This window comes from Hyla sarda, chromosome 2 (genome assembly GCF_029499605.1).
Source record: "Hyla sarda isolate aHylSar1 chromosome 2, aHylSar1.hap1, whole genome shotgun sequence".
Taxonomy (NCBI): domain Eukaryota; kingdom Metazoa; phylum Chordata; class Amphibia; order Anura; family Hylidae; genus Hyla; species Hyla sarda.
Genome location: NC_079190.1, coordinates 34715780 through 34732490, shown reverse-complemented (window position 1 = coordinate 34732490; position 16711 = coordinate 34715780).

Sequence of the window (16711 nt, the reverse complement as noted above, 5' to 3'; positions counted from 1 at the left end):
ATAGAAACAGCGAATATAGATCAATTTATCAAAGTTTATTTGACATAAGTGCAAACACAAACATTTAAAACATTAAAAGATTAACAAATAAAGAGAAGGGTAAATGAAAAAAATAAAAATAAATAAAAAACACATGATTTCCAATGTGATGAACATACATATCCAAGGAAGACCGATTGGAAATAAGAACAGTGGGGCTAGAATTCCACTGAGGTTTTTGCACATTTTTTTTTTAGGCTTAAAAACATCAGAAAAAACACCAGAAAAACTGCCACAGTTTTTCCCTGCATTTTGGCGTTTTTTCTGGTGTTTTTACCTTTGTAGAAAAAAAAAGGATGCAGTAGGGATGGAAAAAAATTATTTAACAACATTTTAATTTTTTATAACGAAATGTTAATACATTTGTGTGTGTGTGTTTCACTTTTTTCTCCAATTTTTTTAATTTTTTTTAGATAATACTACTACTCCCAGCATGTAACAGCCTGTTCCATAATGGGAGTAGTAGTACCTGTACTAATAGACATATCGCCCCGGGTGTCAGTCCTGACATCCGATGCGATCATCCATAATATAGCAGAGATGCGGAGCGGCTCTATACAGCACTCGCATCTCTGCTCTGTACTCTGGCCAGTGATGTGAATAGAACATCACTCATTCATATTTTCCACCCAGAGTGGGGATTGGCCGGATGGTTGCAGCCAATCACAGCTCTCTGAGGGAAATATGAATGAGTGACGTTCTATTCATATCACTGGCCGGTGTGAGGTGGAAACCTGCGTTATACACGCTAATATAACTCAGTTCTGAACACTACCATACACACATAACAGGGACTACAACTCCCAGCATGTGTCATTCAGAAGTCCGTCCCCCCCCCCTCCCTTCACACATACAAGTCATCCCGAGTCCGAGATTTATTCCCCAGCACCTGCAGTCTATAAATCCCCAGCCCCTGCACATTGTCATCAGTGAACACAGGCAGAGCAGGGAGAGGGGAGATGAGGAGACGTGTACATCCTCTTTCTCCTGTGCAGTCCTGCATCCCCCGAAGGCAGAGCAGGGGGAGGGGAGATGAGGGGGACCTGAGATGTACCTGAGATGAGGGAGATGTGTACCTCTTTTCTCCCTCCTCAGTGGTTGTCAGGAGTGATACCCACTGTGATCTGTCCTTAACTGCAGGTACTACTCGCAACATGGAGCACACTCTGCTCCATGCTGGGAGTTGTAGTACCTGCATTAATAGACAGATAAAAGCGAGTGTAACTCCTGACACCCGCTGTGATCCTCCTGTATAATGTATAGATGCGGTGGCCGCTCTTCTTGGTCCCCTGCACCAGGGCCGTTTGAAGGAATTTGGGGGCCCCAAGCAAAATGGACATGGAGGCCCCCCCCCTTGATGTTCACGCACGTCACGCTCTAGGGCCGGTGTCAGGACATAGTAACGCCGGCCCTTGAATGCTGGGAGCACAACGTGAGCGAACGTCGATACGAGGCCCCCACATTAAGTGCAGCACACTTCCCCCACGTTAGGTGCGTCACAGTTCCCCCACGTTAGGTGCGGCACAGTTCCCCCCACGTTAGGTGCAGCACAGTTCCCCCCACATTAGGTGCAGCAGAGTTCTTCCCACATTAGGTTAGCAGTGTTCCCCCACATTAGGTGCAGTATAGTTCCCCACATTAGGTGCAGTATAGTTCCCCACATTAGGTGCAGTACAGTTCTCCCCACATTAGGTGCAGTATAGTCCCCCACATTAGGTACAGTATAGTTCTCCCCACATTAGGTGCAGTATAGTTCTCCCCACATTAGGTGCAGTATAGTTCTCCCCACATTAGGTGCAGTATAGTTCTCCCCACATTAGATGCAGTATAGTTCCCCACATTAAGTGCAGTATAGTTCTCCACATTAGTATAGTCCCCCACATTAGGTGCAGTATAGTTCTCCACATTAGGTGAAGTATAGTTCTCCCCACATTAGGTGCAGTATAGTTCACCCCACATTAGATGCAGTATAGTTCTCCACATTAGGTGCAGTATAGTTCTCCACATTAGTATAGTCTCCCACATTAGGTGCAGTATAGTTCTCCACATTAGGTGCAGTATAGTTCAACACATTAGGTTGGCAGTATAGTTTACCCCACATTAGGTCCAGTGTTGTTCTCCACATTATGTTTGCAGTATAGTTTACCCCACATTAGGTGCAGTATAGTCCCCCCACATTAGGTGTAGTATGTTCCCCCAAAGACATACAGCCTCCAGCCATACAGTGTATGGCTGGAGGCTGTATGCCCGTTTACTGCCCTACTTCAGTGCTCCGACCACTGCTCCTCTGGTCCGGCCACCATAGCAGTAGGTCCCGGGACTAGAGGAGCGGTGGTCGGAGCACTGAAGCTGATGTGCCGCTGGTCACTTACCATGCTGGCCATCATATGTCCTGTTCGCTGCTCCGCTCCTCCGCGTTGCTTTCCAATGGGCGCACGCACGGGATGGGACAATTGCCCCGTTTCCCCCCCCCCCCCCTGGATCTGCCACTGCATGCATTATATACACACACAACACACAACATTACATACTGTACATGCATGCTTCATACACACACAACACACTGTACACATTACATGCTCTACATGCATGCTTCATACACACACATACTGTACACATTACATACTGTACATGCATCCTACACACACATACTGTACACATTACATACTGTACATTCATGCTTCATACACACACAACACACTGTACATATTACATACTGTACATGCATCACACACACACCACACATTACATACTGTACATGCATCACACACACACACACACACACACACACACACTGTACACATACCATACTGTACATGCATCATACACACACACACACTGTACATGCATCATACACACACATACTGTACACATTACATGCTGTACATGCATCATACACACACACATACTGTACACATCATATACTGTACATGCATCATAAACACACATACTGTACACATTACATACTATACATGCATTATACACACACACTGTACACATTACATACCGTACATTAGTGTTGAGCGGCATAGGCCATATTCGAATTCACGATATTTTGCGAATATATGGACGAATATTCGTCATATATTCGCTATATTCGTAATATTCGCGTTATATTTTCGCATATGCAAAAATTAGCATATGCAAAAATTTGCATACATGAAAATTTGCATATACGAAATTAGCATATGCAAAATTTGCATAGGCAAAAATTTGCATATGTGGAAATTTGCATATGCTAATTTTCACATATGCGAAAATCCGTACGCCAGTCTCACACAGTAGTATTAGAGCCTTCTTTACACCACACAAGCTGGAAGCAGAGAGGGATGATCACTGTGATGTGTACTGTGGAAAAAACAAAACAAAAAACGAATATTCGTAATTGCGATATTCGCGAATAAAATTCGCATTGGGAATATTCGCGAGCAACACTACTGTACATGCATCATGCACACACAACACACTGTACACATTACATACTGTACATGCATGCTTCATACACACACACACACACACTGTACACATTTCATACTGTGCATGCATCATACACACACACATACTGTACACATTACATACTATACATGCATCATGCACAAACATACTGTACACATTACATACTGTACATGCATCATACACACACACACTGTACACATTACATACTGTACATGCTTCATACACACACATACTGTACACATTACATACTATACATGCTTCATACACACACATACTGTACACATTACATACTATACATGCTTCATACACACACAGATAGAATAGATCAGTGTTTCCCAACCAGGATGCCTACAGAGGTTGCAAAACTACAACTCCCAGCATGCCCAGACAGCCTTTGGCTGTCTGGGCATGCTGGGAGTTGTAGTTTTGCAACAACTGGAGGCACCCTGGTTGGAAAAACACTGGTATAGATACACACATGCACTTTACATATAGTTATCCACAGTAGTAACACACACAGGCACAGTACATAGACATACACACATATATATATATATATATATATATATATATATATATATACATAGAAAACAATGGCGCAGCACTCCAAAATTGCAAAAAAGTGTAAAAATGTATTCCTTCATGTCAAGATTCAAAGCATGCTTTGAATCTTGACATGAAGGAATACATTTTTACACTTTTTTGAAATTTTGGAGTGCTGCGCCATTGTTTTCTATTACATGGACTTTGATCGAGTCGGGGCGCTGTCACCAGGCATCTAATGGTGAAGTAGTGCTGCATTGTTTTTGAATATATATATATATATATATATATATATATATATATATATATACATGCAGGGACACCTACTGTAGTCAGGCCCCATGTTGTACAGCCTCTGCGGTCTCCTTTCCTCACAGCTCTGTGCTCTCTCCTCCCCCCTCCTCCTGCTCAGATGGCTAAAGGCTGAGAGAAGAGTCCGGGCTGAGGGAAGATACCAAGTGCAGCAGGGGTGGGGGGAGCGTGGTTGAGGTGAGGAGAGAAGAACTCAAAAGCTGCAAATTAGTTTATTTAAAAAAAATGTCAGCCATTCGGGGGCCCTCTTGTTTGACTGGGTGCCTGGGGCCCGGAGCACAAACTCCAAGAGCAGGATTGTTAATCGCTACAGGACGGGCAAGCACTGGCTGTGCTCAGGGGCCCCCAGCCAGCTTGGGGCCCCAAGCAATTGCTTGGTTTGCCTGTCCTGTAGCGACAGGCCTGCCCTGCACTGAAGTATACATATTCCTATACACATATTCCTATTTCCCACAGAGAGTTGTGATTGGCTGGAACCATCTGGCCAATCACAGCTCTTTGCGGGACATATGAATAGGTGTATATATACGGCAGTGCAGGGGACCATAGAAGAGCGGCCGGCCGTATCTATAAATGATACAGAAGGACCACAACAGACCCAGGGCAATCTTTCAATTAGTACAGGTACTACTACTTCCATCATGGAACAGTGTGTAGTACTACCTAAAAAATTTACAAAATATATCAAAAACACACACACACTACATTTTTATTATTGTTGGCTACATTTTTATTGCCCTATCCGCCCACATAAATTGATCCCTGTTTAAAAATTAATAAAAGTTTCATTATAAAAAAGAAACATTTCGTTAAATACAATTTTTTCCATCACTACTGTATCTTTTGTATTATTAGTTTTTTAATAGTACCCTATTAAATCTTAATTAAAAAAAAAGGTATCTCCATCACTTTTTTGGATCTCTAAAGTCCCCAAAAAAAATTGCTGCTTAAAAAAAGGCCAAACTGAAAAACGGCAAGTGGATCTGGCATTTTGCAGTTTACTATTGACTTGCAGCTAACATCTGGACATAGCATTTTTTTTCGCTGAAAAAAACGCTGTGTGGGAAAATTGGCGTTCTTTACGGCGTTTTTGCAAGGTCTAAACAATTGGAGGTCTAAACAATGCCCAGTGAAAGAGTTATTGCCGAGGTGCAAAGTAAATGTACATGTAAACATTTAACAATAAGATGCAAAAAATGGGTATATATAAGCTCCCTAGCAAATCTCCTTGTGCTTAAGTAAGCTGCAATGTGTGACACCCCGGAAGAAGTGTGGTGACGAAACAATGGGTGCTCGAGGTCCACAATTGTTAGCCACTAGTCAAGTTACTATTTGTTTTCATATTATCGCAATGTCAGTGTGTTGCCTTGATTCTCATTGCAGCTTACTTAAGCACAAGGAGATTTGTTAGGGTGCTTATATACCCATTTTTTGCACCTTATTGTTAAATGTTTACATGTACATTTACCTTGTACCTCGGCAATGACTCTTTCACTGGGCATTGTTTAGACCTCCACTGTTCTCTTTTCCCATTGGTTTTCCCTGGATATGTAAGTCAATCACATTAGACATCTATGTATGTGTTTTTCATTTTTTTTTTCATTTACCCTTCTCTTTTTTGTTAATCTTTTAATGTTTAAAATGTTTGTGTTTGCACTTATGTCAAATAAACTTTGATAAATTGATCTATATACACCTCCTCGTTGTTTCTATACTTCTTAGCATATGATCTGTTGCTATTGGTGATTGCTGTATGCTCTCCTCATGCTTCAGCCAACTCCAGGATGTGCCATTCAGCCACTATATGGTCTCCTCATGCTGCCACAAACTCCATACTGTGCCATTTATCCACAATATGGTCTCTTCATGCTTCAGCCACCTCCAGGCTGTGTCATTCAGCCACTATATGGTCTCCTCATGCTTCCGCCACCTCAAGGCTGTGCCATTCAGCAACTATATGGTCTCCTCATGCTTCAGCCACCTCCAGGCTGTGCCATTCTGCCCCTATAGTGTCTCCACATGCTTCAGCCACCTCCAGGCTGTGCCATTGAGCTACTATTTGGTCTCCTCATGCTTCAACCACCTCTAGGCTGTGCCATTCAACCATTATAGGGTCTCCTCATGATTCAGCCACCTCCACACTGTGTCATTCAGCCAATATATCGTTTACTGATGCTGCTGGGCCTAAAAAAAAAAATTGGTAGCACTCGCTACCATAAATATTCAATTAAAATTTCAAAATTCATCTTTTAATCTTAAGTATTGTTGCTGCCAGCTCCACGCTGTGTAATTCAGCCACTATATGTTCTCATCATGCTGCCAACACCTCCAAACTGTGTCATTCAGCCACAATATGGTCTCCTCATGCTGCCACAAACTCCAGACTGTGCCATTCAGCCACAATATGGTCTCTTCATGCTTTTGTCACTTTTCATTGTGTTCTTAGACAAAATGTGTCACTGGGTCATTGTGTTTCTATAAGAAATGTATTACTGGTAAATGATTGGTTCAGAACGGGAAGTCTAAGCTTAGCCTTTAGATCTAGTAGGCAGAATGGAAACTGCAAGATTTCAGGATTATTATGAAATACATATAGTAAAATGGAAATTTAAAAAAAGCACCAAAAATTTTTAAAAAATTTGGTTAACATAAAAACTTTATTTCAACAATAGGTCATTTTATAAGACACATTTCCTTTAAAGATTAATGGAACTAAAGCATTGTTAAACTTGTTTTTAGCAAATAGATCAGGTCACTTTTTAAAGGGGTGTTCCCATCTTATAAAGTGAAGGCATTGTATTATGATCAGAGGGGGGGGGGGTCTAATGTGGGGACTCCAATTGGTTCTTATTTAGTGTGGCACCCCCTTCCCTGTTTTCCATGCACAGAGTTACCCCGACAGCCTGATGTGAAGAGGACTTCCAGAACAGACCTATTGAAGTGAATAGTCCTAGCTGCAGTTCACGTAGCCCGGAGTTCCTCTCCTCTGTGTAGAATTGCCAAAACCAGTTAAAAAAAATCCAGAGAGAACAATAGATGATTAGATAGAAAAAAACATTAAAAGGAGCTTAACAAAAGCTGCAATGGCAAAGTTACTGGAGTCATCAGGACTCAAAATACATGGATTGAGAAATCGTATATTAAAGCTTTTTTCCAAGTATTTACAGCAAGTTTTTGTGTCAGAGGTTAGACAGGCACAGTGTAAAAGCTAGCATTTTAAAATAGCGGGGGTCTTACTTTAATGTAGTTCTGTGAAGGTTGTGCACCTGTGGCTGCACTGCTGAGTCACCTCTTTGCATTTTTCAATCTTACAAAACCTGAAAATGAGAACAAATAACTTTATACTATTAACAATATAAAAGTTAATTAAAATGAACACTATTATATGAGCTGAAGTGCTATTTATTAATTTTTTTATGAGTTTATTAGATAACTTAAAAAAATTGTCCAGGATTAGAAAAAAAAAACACAGTCCCACAACTGTCTACAGGTTGAGTGTGGTATTGCAGCTATAATGGCAATGTTTTGTCCCCATCTGTTTATAGAACCTCCCAGAAAACACACCAACCAGCCCATCTGTCACCTACATACTCCGGATCACCCCCCGGAAGAAGCCATTCTGAGCGTGAAACGTTGTGTGGTGGGGACTTACCTGCCTACATCCTTGCCACTTAGTAATTATTGCCATGATATATATAGTTACATAGTTACACAGTTAGTACGGTCGAAAAAAGACATATGTCCATCAAGTTCAACCAGGGAATTGAAGGGTAGGGGTGTGGCGCGATATTGGGGAAGGGATGGGATTTTATATTTCTTCTGCTGTTAATTTTTCCTGCTGTGACCAGTTCCTGAGGTAGACTGTTCCATAAGTTCACAGTTCTCATGGTAAAGAAGGCGTGTCGCCCCTTGAGACTAAACTTTTTCTTCTCCAGACGGAGGGAGTGCCCCCTCGTCCTTTGGGGGGGGGGGTTTAACCTGGAACAGTTTTTCTCCATATTTTTTGTATGGGCCATTTATATACTTATATACGTTTATCATATCCCCCCTTAAACGTCTCTTCTCAAGACTAAACAATTGTAACTCTTTTAATCGCTCCTCATAAATAAGATGTTCCATGCCCCATATTAGTTTAGTTGCGCGTCTCTGCACCCTTTCCAGCTCCACAGTGTCCCTTTTATGTACAGGTGACCAAAACTGAACAGCATATTCCAGGTGAGGCCGTACCAATGCTTTATCAAGGGGGAGTATTATGTCCCTGTCCCTCGAGTCCATGCCTCTTTTGATACATGACAATATCTTGCTGGCTTTGGAAGCAGCAGCCTGACATTGCATGCTATTCTGTAGTCTGTGATCTACAAGTACACCCAGATCCTTCTCTACCAGTGACTCTGCCAGTTTAATCCCCCCTAAGACATATGACGCATGCAGGTTATTAGTACCCAGATGCATAACTTTACATTTATCCACATTGAACCTATTTTATACCACAGGTCTTAGTTACCTTTATAGCCCTGTTATATTATCTTTGCTAGCATTTAAAGGGGTACTTTAAAGCATTGTTAAACCTAGACACCTTATCCCCTATCCAAAGGATAGGGGATAAGTTGTCAGATCGCCGGGGTCCCGCTGCTGGGGACCACCGGAATCTCGGCTGCAGCACCCTGCTATCATTACTGCACAGAGCAGACTCGCTCCGTGCATAATGACCAGGGATACAGGGGCCGGAGCATTGTTACGTCACAGCTTTGCCCCCTCAATACAAGTCTATGGGAGGGGGCGTGGCGGCCATCACGCCCCCTCGCATAGACTTGCATAAAGGGGGCTGGTCGTGACATCACGAGGGGCGGTGCCATGACATCACAATGCTCTGGCACCTGTATCGCTGGTCATTACTCACGGAGCGAGTCTGCTCTGTGCAGTAATGATAGCAGGGTGCTGCAGCCGAGATCCCGGGGGTCCCCAGCAGAGGGACCCCGGCGATCTGACATCTTATCCCCTATCCTTTGGATAGGGGATAATGTGTCTAGGGGTGGAGTACCCCTTTAACCTGTTCAGGACATAGGGCATATGCATACGCACTGCATCCTGAGTCTTTAAGGACGTAGGGTGTATGGATACCGCTAGCCCGTTGGGGACCGGACCGGGATGCCTGCTGAAATCATTCAGCAGGCATCCCGGTACATCAATTCAGACATGCAATTTTCTCCTATTCCGGGCTTAACGGGTCTCTGGTGACCCGATCACCTGGAAAATAGGGATGATCGGAGCTGTCAGTGACAGCCCCGATCATCCTGAGGGATAGGAGCGAGGTTGCAGCACTGCGGTCTCCTTCTGCCATTAGTCAGAAATGAATTCTCGCAAATGGCAGTGCACGACAGGGGGTTGCCATGGTGCAGGTAGGGAAGTGACGGTGGGGGGGGGGGGGGGGAAGGAAAGCGATCTTTACTGCTGCATTCCTAGTGGTTGCCAAACTACAATTCCGAGCATGCCCAGACAGCCAAAGGCTGTCTGGGCATGCCGGGAGTTGTAGTTTTGCAACATATGGAGGGTCACAGTTTGGAGACCACTATTACAGTGGTGCCCAAATGGTAGCCCTCCAGATGCTGCCAAACTACAACTCTCAGCATGCCTAGACTGCCCAGGCATGCTGGGAGTTGTAGTTCTGTAACATCTGTCCCTTCAGATTTTGCAATTTTCATTAAAATTTTGAAAATTGCTGCTATACTATGAAGCCCTCTAATTTCTTCAAAAAGTACAAATATGTCCATTTTATGATGCCAACATAAAGTAGACATATTGGGGGACATGTATCAAAGATTTTACCCCTGTTTTGTGTGTATTTTTTTTGCGCAAAATTTTGCGCAAGCCCCTTTTTTTGCGCATTTTTTGCGCACGTTTTGGTAGAGCATGTCGTCCAGATGTGGCTGAATCAGGGTACCTTGGAGTGACTTCTATAGTACACATGGATTTATTACCTGCGTTCTTTTCCTTTGCACCAAAAATTTTGACGCACGTGCGTCTTTTTCCCCATAAATATAAGCCAACTTTAACTGCACGTAGCAATCCTTTCTATTTCTGAAGGAAAGTTCTAGTAAGGAACCACCAGAATGTTATAACTTTCCGATCTCAATTCCTCCTTTGGTTTGCTTTATATTGCTTTTTACTCCTTTGGTACTTTGGTTATTCCAAAGCACTTTGAAAATAATTTGCATATATAATATTTGTTTCTAGTTCAGTTATTCATTAGATCACTTGTATATTGGTTTTGTTATTTTATGATCCAACAATTTAATACATTTACATAGGAAATGTTCGATAGCTTACTTATCATTGAACAAGCTCCGTCACATTAAAATAGCTTTGTAATCCACTTAACACTGTAGATCATTCTCCTTTTATTTTTACAATTTACTGCTTTTCCCCAACGCCCGGTAAGATGGTGGCTATCACTGATAGCCACCATCTTACCAAGTGACCACGGGGGGTTTCATCCCACCCCCCCAGAGATCGCTGCTATCAGCTAGTCAAATCTGACTAGCTGATAGCAGCGTTTCGCTATGAGAATACTTAGCAGTGCGGTGTGTGAGTCCGGATCACGGGGATCGGGACACACACCGCTCTGCTAAGTGTCCCTTACCCGTCCCATGGCGTCACTTACCCGGCCATGCGGTGTCCCGAGTGGTGACGGTGCGAGCGGCGTCCTCACGCGGTCCTGGAGGTGGTGCGTCCCCGGTGGTGAGTTTGCAGCAGCAGGGCGGCATCTTCATTGGCCATAAAGCGATCTGACCACTGCCTCTGGGAGTTTCAAAACTGCAACTCCCAGCATGCCCAGACAGCCTTTGGCTTTCTGGGCATGCTGGGAGTTGTAGTTTTGCAACATCTGGAGGGCCACAGTTTGGAGACCACTGTATAATGGTCTCCAATCTGTGCTCTTCCAGATGTTCCAAAATTACAAATCTCAGCATGCCCACTCTGTCGAGGCATGCTGGGAGTTGTAGTTCTGTAACATCTGGAAGACCACAGATTGGAGACCATTATACAGTGGTCTACAAACTGTGGACCTCCAGCTGTTGCAAAACTACAACTCCCAGCATGCCCAGACTGCCCAAGCATGCTGGGAGTTGTAGTTCGTCAACATCTGACCCATGTCTGGCCATGCTGGGAATTATAGTTTTGCAACAGCTGGAGGCACACTAGTTGGGAAATATTGTTCGTTTCCTAACTCTTTTTCCCAACCCGTGTGCCTCCAGCTGTGCCTCCAAACTATAATGCCCAGCATGCACTGACAGACCATGCATGCTGGGAATTGAAGTTGTGCAACAGCTGGAGGCACACTGGTTTGGAAACACTAAGTTAAGTAAAAAACTTTCAAGTGTTTTGCGACCAGTGTGCCTTCAGCTGTTGCATAACTACAACCCTCAGCATGCACGGACTGCCAAAGGGCATGCGGGGAGTTGTAGCAGTATGCCTCCAGCTGTTGCATAGCTACAAGTTCCAGCATGTCCTTCTGCTGTCACTGCATGTTGAGATTTGAAGTTTTTGCAACAGCTGAAGGCACACTGGTTGCGAAACACTGAGTCTGTTTCCGTGTTTCGCAACGAGTGTGCCTCCAGCTGTTGCAAAACTACAACTCCCAGCATGCACGGACAGCCAAAGGGCATGCTCGGAGTTGTAGTTTTGCAACAGCTGGATGTTTGCCCCCCCCCCTCCCCCCATTGTGAATGGACAGGGTACACTCACATGGGCAGAGGTTTACAGGGAGTGCTGCAAGATTGAGATGCAGCAAACTCGCTGTCAACCCCCGCCCGTGTGACTGTACCCTAAAAACACTACACTACACTTAAATAAAATAAGTAAAAAACACTATATATACACATACCGCTACACAGCCCCCCTCCCCTCCCCAATAAATATGAACAACGTTTGGTATGGCACTGTTTCCAAAATGGAGCCTCCAGCTGTTGCAAAACAACAACTCCCAGTATTGCCGGACAGCCATTGACTGTCCAGGCATGTTGGGAGTTTTGAAACAGCTGGAGGCACCCTGTTTGGGAAACACTGGCATAGAATACCCCTATGTCCACCCCTATGCAAAACCCTAATTTAGGCCTCAAATGCGCATGGCGGTCTCTTACTTTGGAGCCCTGTCGTATTTCAAGGCAACATTTTAGGGTCACATATGGGGTATAGCCGTACTCGGGAGAAATTGCCTTACAGATTTTGGGGGGCTTTTTCTCCTTTCACCCATTATGAAAAGGAACAGTTGGAGTCTACACCAGCATGTTAGTGCATAAAAATAAAATTATTTACACCGACATGCAGGTGTTGCCGCATACTTTACATTTTCACAAGAGGTAAATGGGAAAAAAGATCCCCATTTTTTGGGACACAATTTATCCAGAGTACGGAGATACCACACATGTGGGCGCAAAGTGCTCTGTGGGCGCACAACAAGGCCCATAAGGTAGAGTGCACCATGTACATTTGAGGTGATTTGCACAGGGGTGTCAAAGATGTTAAATGAAGAATAAGGACATAGGTATAATTGATGTGTTATAATTGGGTGCAAAAAGTGGTATTATTGTGAGATTAAAACTCTACATAATGAAGAAAAAAAATTCTAAAACTAATAACGAGGACACATTTACTGTTTAGGTGCAGATACACTGCAGACAAAGCTCCTACTAAATAGAGCTGGGGGTAAATTTATGCTCTGAGGAGAATTCTAAATTTAAACGCAATTCAAGAAAGTAGCTGCACAAGAATGATAAATTTAACGCAGCTGCACCAAATTTAGACAACAGGCAGAGGGGGTAAAAAACTTCTATTATACACTGGAAATGATACATCTCCCCCATTGTCTTTGTGAATCAATATATAATTTATTTGGAATATCAATTTTCCTTACAAGCAGAGAGCTTCAAAGTTAGAAAAATGCAAAGGATGCAAGTAACAACGAAAATTTACCCCTAACATAAAGTAGAATATGTCACGAAAAAACAATCTCAGAATCAGAATAATCGGTAAAAGCATCTTAGAGTTATTAATGCTTAAAGTGACAGTGGTCCGTCCTTAAGGTGAAAATGAGCTGCGTCCTTAACCCCTTAAGGACCCATGACGTACTGGGAGGTCATGAGTCCTTTCCCTTTCTATATTAGCGGGTCGGGCCCGGTCTCTAACAACGGCCGGGACCCGTGGCTGATATCGCGCGACAGTGATCGCAGTGCCGCGTGCTATTAACCCTTTAGATGCTGCGTTCAATGTTGAACGCTGCGTCTAAAGTGAAAATGAAACCATGCCGGTTAGCTCAGGGAGCTGTTCGGGATCGCCACGGCGTAGGCTTGCATTGAGGGGCAGAGCGTGACATTTCCTGATTACGACTTCCGCAAAAAGAATGCTTCTATGCTTCCTGCAGATTGCTCTTGGAAATGCATTTCCGTCTATGAGTGCATTTCCGAGAGGGCCTAGCACCTGCAGGATTGTTGAAAAGTGGGGAATGTCCACAAGTGTTTTCCGTGCAGACATTTCTCACATTTTACGCCATGTGAACACAGCCTTATAGTCTTCTTAATGTACAACTGCAGATAAATACTAGTTATAATGACTTAAAGATGTATTCCGCCCCTAGACATATTATCCAAAGGATAGGGGAGAACATGAATGATTGTGGGGGTCTGGCCGCTGGGGCACCCCAGTCATCTGGTGCACGGTGAAAGCTCCGTCCGTGCCGAATGACTGATGACCACATACACCCCTCCCCCTCCATTCATGTCTATGGGGGGAGTCATGACGACGGCTTGTACACAAATGGAGGGGGCATGACGCCTTCAGGAACGTCGATCAAGAGATTGTGGGGGGGACCCTTCCCGCCCATGTTCAGACATGTTATCCCTATCCTTTGGATTGGGAATAACATGTCTAGGGGTGGAGTACCCCTTTAAATGAAATCTGTAAGAAGTTTAATATCTTTCTTTCCCCTGTAATAATCAACATCCTGTTGCATTGCTTAATAGATGTTTTACTTTTTCTCTTTCAACTTTCCTTCATGAAATATCATGTGTAGCTTCCATCCCGTCAGACACCATCTATATGGAGATTTGATTCCGTGTTCGGAAGGACTCTTAAAGCGCTACATGGCATTTAAATAAAGTGTTTGATGAGTAATAAATTAAACCCAGAAACTTTGAGAAAGTTGTGAAGCTCATTGCCGATTCCAGGCGGTGTACATTAACAGTTAACCTCACATCATACTTATTTTAATGAATCTCATTGGGAATAGGTCTACATTTAAATAACTTTCTCTGTGATCGTTTAAATACCAATTTTACATATCACGGAGGTTTATATGGACTTTCATTTTTTCACATTAAATATAAAGGAATGGCGCACGATTTACAACCTGGTATATCATTTCATGCTGAAAGTTTTAAACAGAAATAGACTTTTATGGCTTTATAACAATCTGTCTCTGTGATAGAGTCCCATGAATCTATTTAGGATTACGATCAATGTCAGGATTTATGGGGGACATGCGTAGACCAGGTCAGCGGCGCGCACCATCGAGTCAATGATAGGGACTAGCTGAAACAAGGCTGAGTTCACATTGCATTTTGTGTTTCCATTTCATTCCATTTAGTTTTGCTGTATACAAAAGTGTAGGCGACAACACTGCTGAATGCAACAACAAAAAAAATTATATATTGCAATTACATTTTTTAGTATTAATAATATAAGTCAATGGGAAATAGATTGGAATATATGGCATACAACAGAATCCGGTTTTAGCATCTGTAATAGTATACAATTTTATTACCTTCAAAAACATATATTTTAAACATAAATGTAAATGCAGTGTGAACCCAGCCATAACTATAGACAACAATCAGACTCCCTCATCAAAAGTTTTACTCTGAAACACTGTTGCAAACTTAGTTTAACTCCTTGGGGACGGAGCCCATTATAACCCTAAGGACAAGAGCATTTTTTGCAATTCTGACCACTGTCACTTTAAGCATTAATAACTCTGGGATGCTTTTAAAGGAGTAGTCCAGTGGTGACCCAGTGGTGAAAAACGTATCCCCTATTCTAAGGATAGGGGATAAGTTTGAGATCGCGGGGGGTCCGACTGCTGGGGCCCGCACGAAGCGGCGGCCGGCGCGCCCCCTCAATACAACTCTATGGCAGAGCCGAAGCGCTGCCTTAGGCAATCTCCGGCTCTGCCATAGAGATCTATTGAGGGGGCGTGTCGGCCGCCGCTTCGTGCGGAGGTCGACACCCGCTATCTGTCCGGAGAGCCTGGCCCCCATACAGAGAGATCGCAGGGGGCCCCAGCGGTCAGATCCCCCGCGATCTCAAACTTATCCCCTATCCTTAGGATAGGGGATAAGTTTTTCACCACTGGACTACCCCTTTAATTTTCATTCTGATTCCGAGATTGTTTTTTCGTGACATATTCTACTTTATGTTAGTGGTAAATTTTTGTCGATACTTGCATCATTTCTTGGTGAAAAATTCCAAAATTTGATGAAAAAATAGAAAGTTTTGCCTTTTTCTAACTTTGAAGCTCTCTGCTTGTAAGGAAAACAGACATTCCAAATAAATTATATATTGATTCACATATACAATATGTCTGCTTTATGTTTGCATCATAAAGTTGACATGTTTTCACTTTTGGAAAACATCAGAGGGCTTCAAAGTTCAGAAGCAATTTTTTAATTTTTCACAAAATTTTCAAAATTGGAATTTTTCAGGGACCAGTTCAGTTTTGAAGTGGATTTGAAGGGCCTTCATATTAGAAATACCCCATAAATTAACCCATTATAAAAACTGCACCCTCAAAGTGTTTCACAGGAATAGCAGCAAAGTGAAGCAGAAAATTCAAAATTTTCATTTTTTACACTCGCATGTTCTTGTAGACCCAGTTTTTGAAATTTTACAAGGGGTAATAGGAGAAAAAGCCCTACAAAATTTGTAACCCGATTTCTCTTGAGTAAGCACATACCTCATATGTGTATGTCAAGTGTTCAGCGGGCGCAGTAGAGGGCTCCGAAGGGAAGGAGCGAAAATGGAATTTTGGAGAGTGAATTTTGCTGAAATGGTTTTTGGGGGCATGTTACATTTAGGAAGCCCCTATGGTGCCAGAACAGCAAAAAAAAAAACACATGGCATACTATTTTGGAAACTACACCCCTCAAGGTACGTAACAAGGGGTCCGGTGAGCCTTAACACCCCACAGGTGTTTGACAACTTTTCTTTAAATTCGGATGTGTAAATGAAAAAAAAAAATGTTTCACTAAAGGGCAGTTTATTCCCCCAAATTTACCATTTCTACGCAACTTCTGGCGAGTACGGAGATACC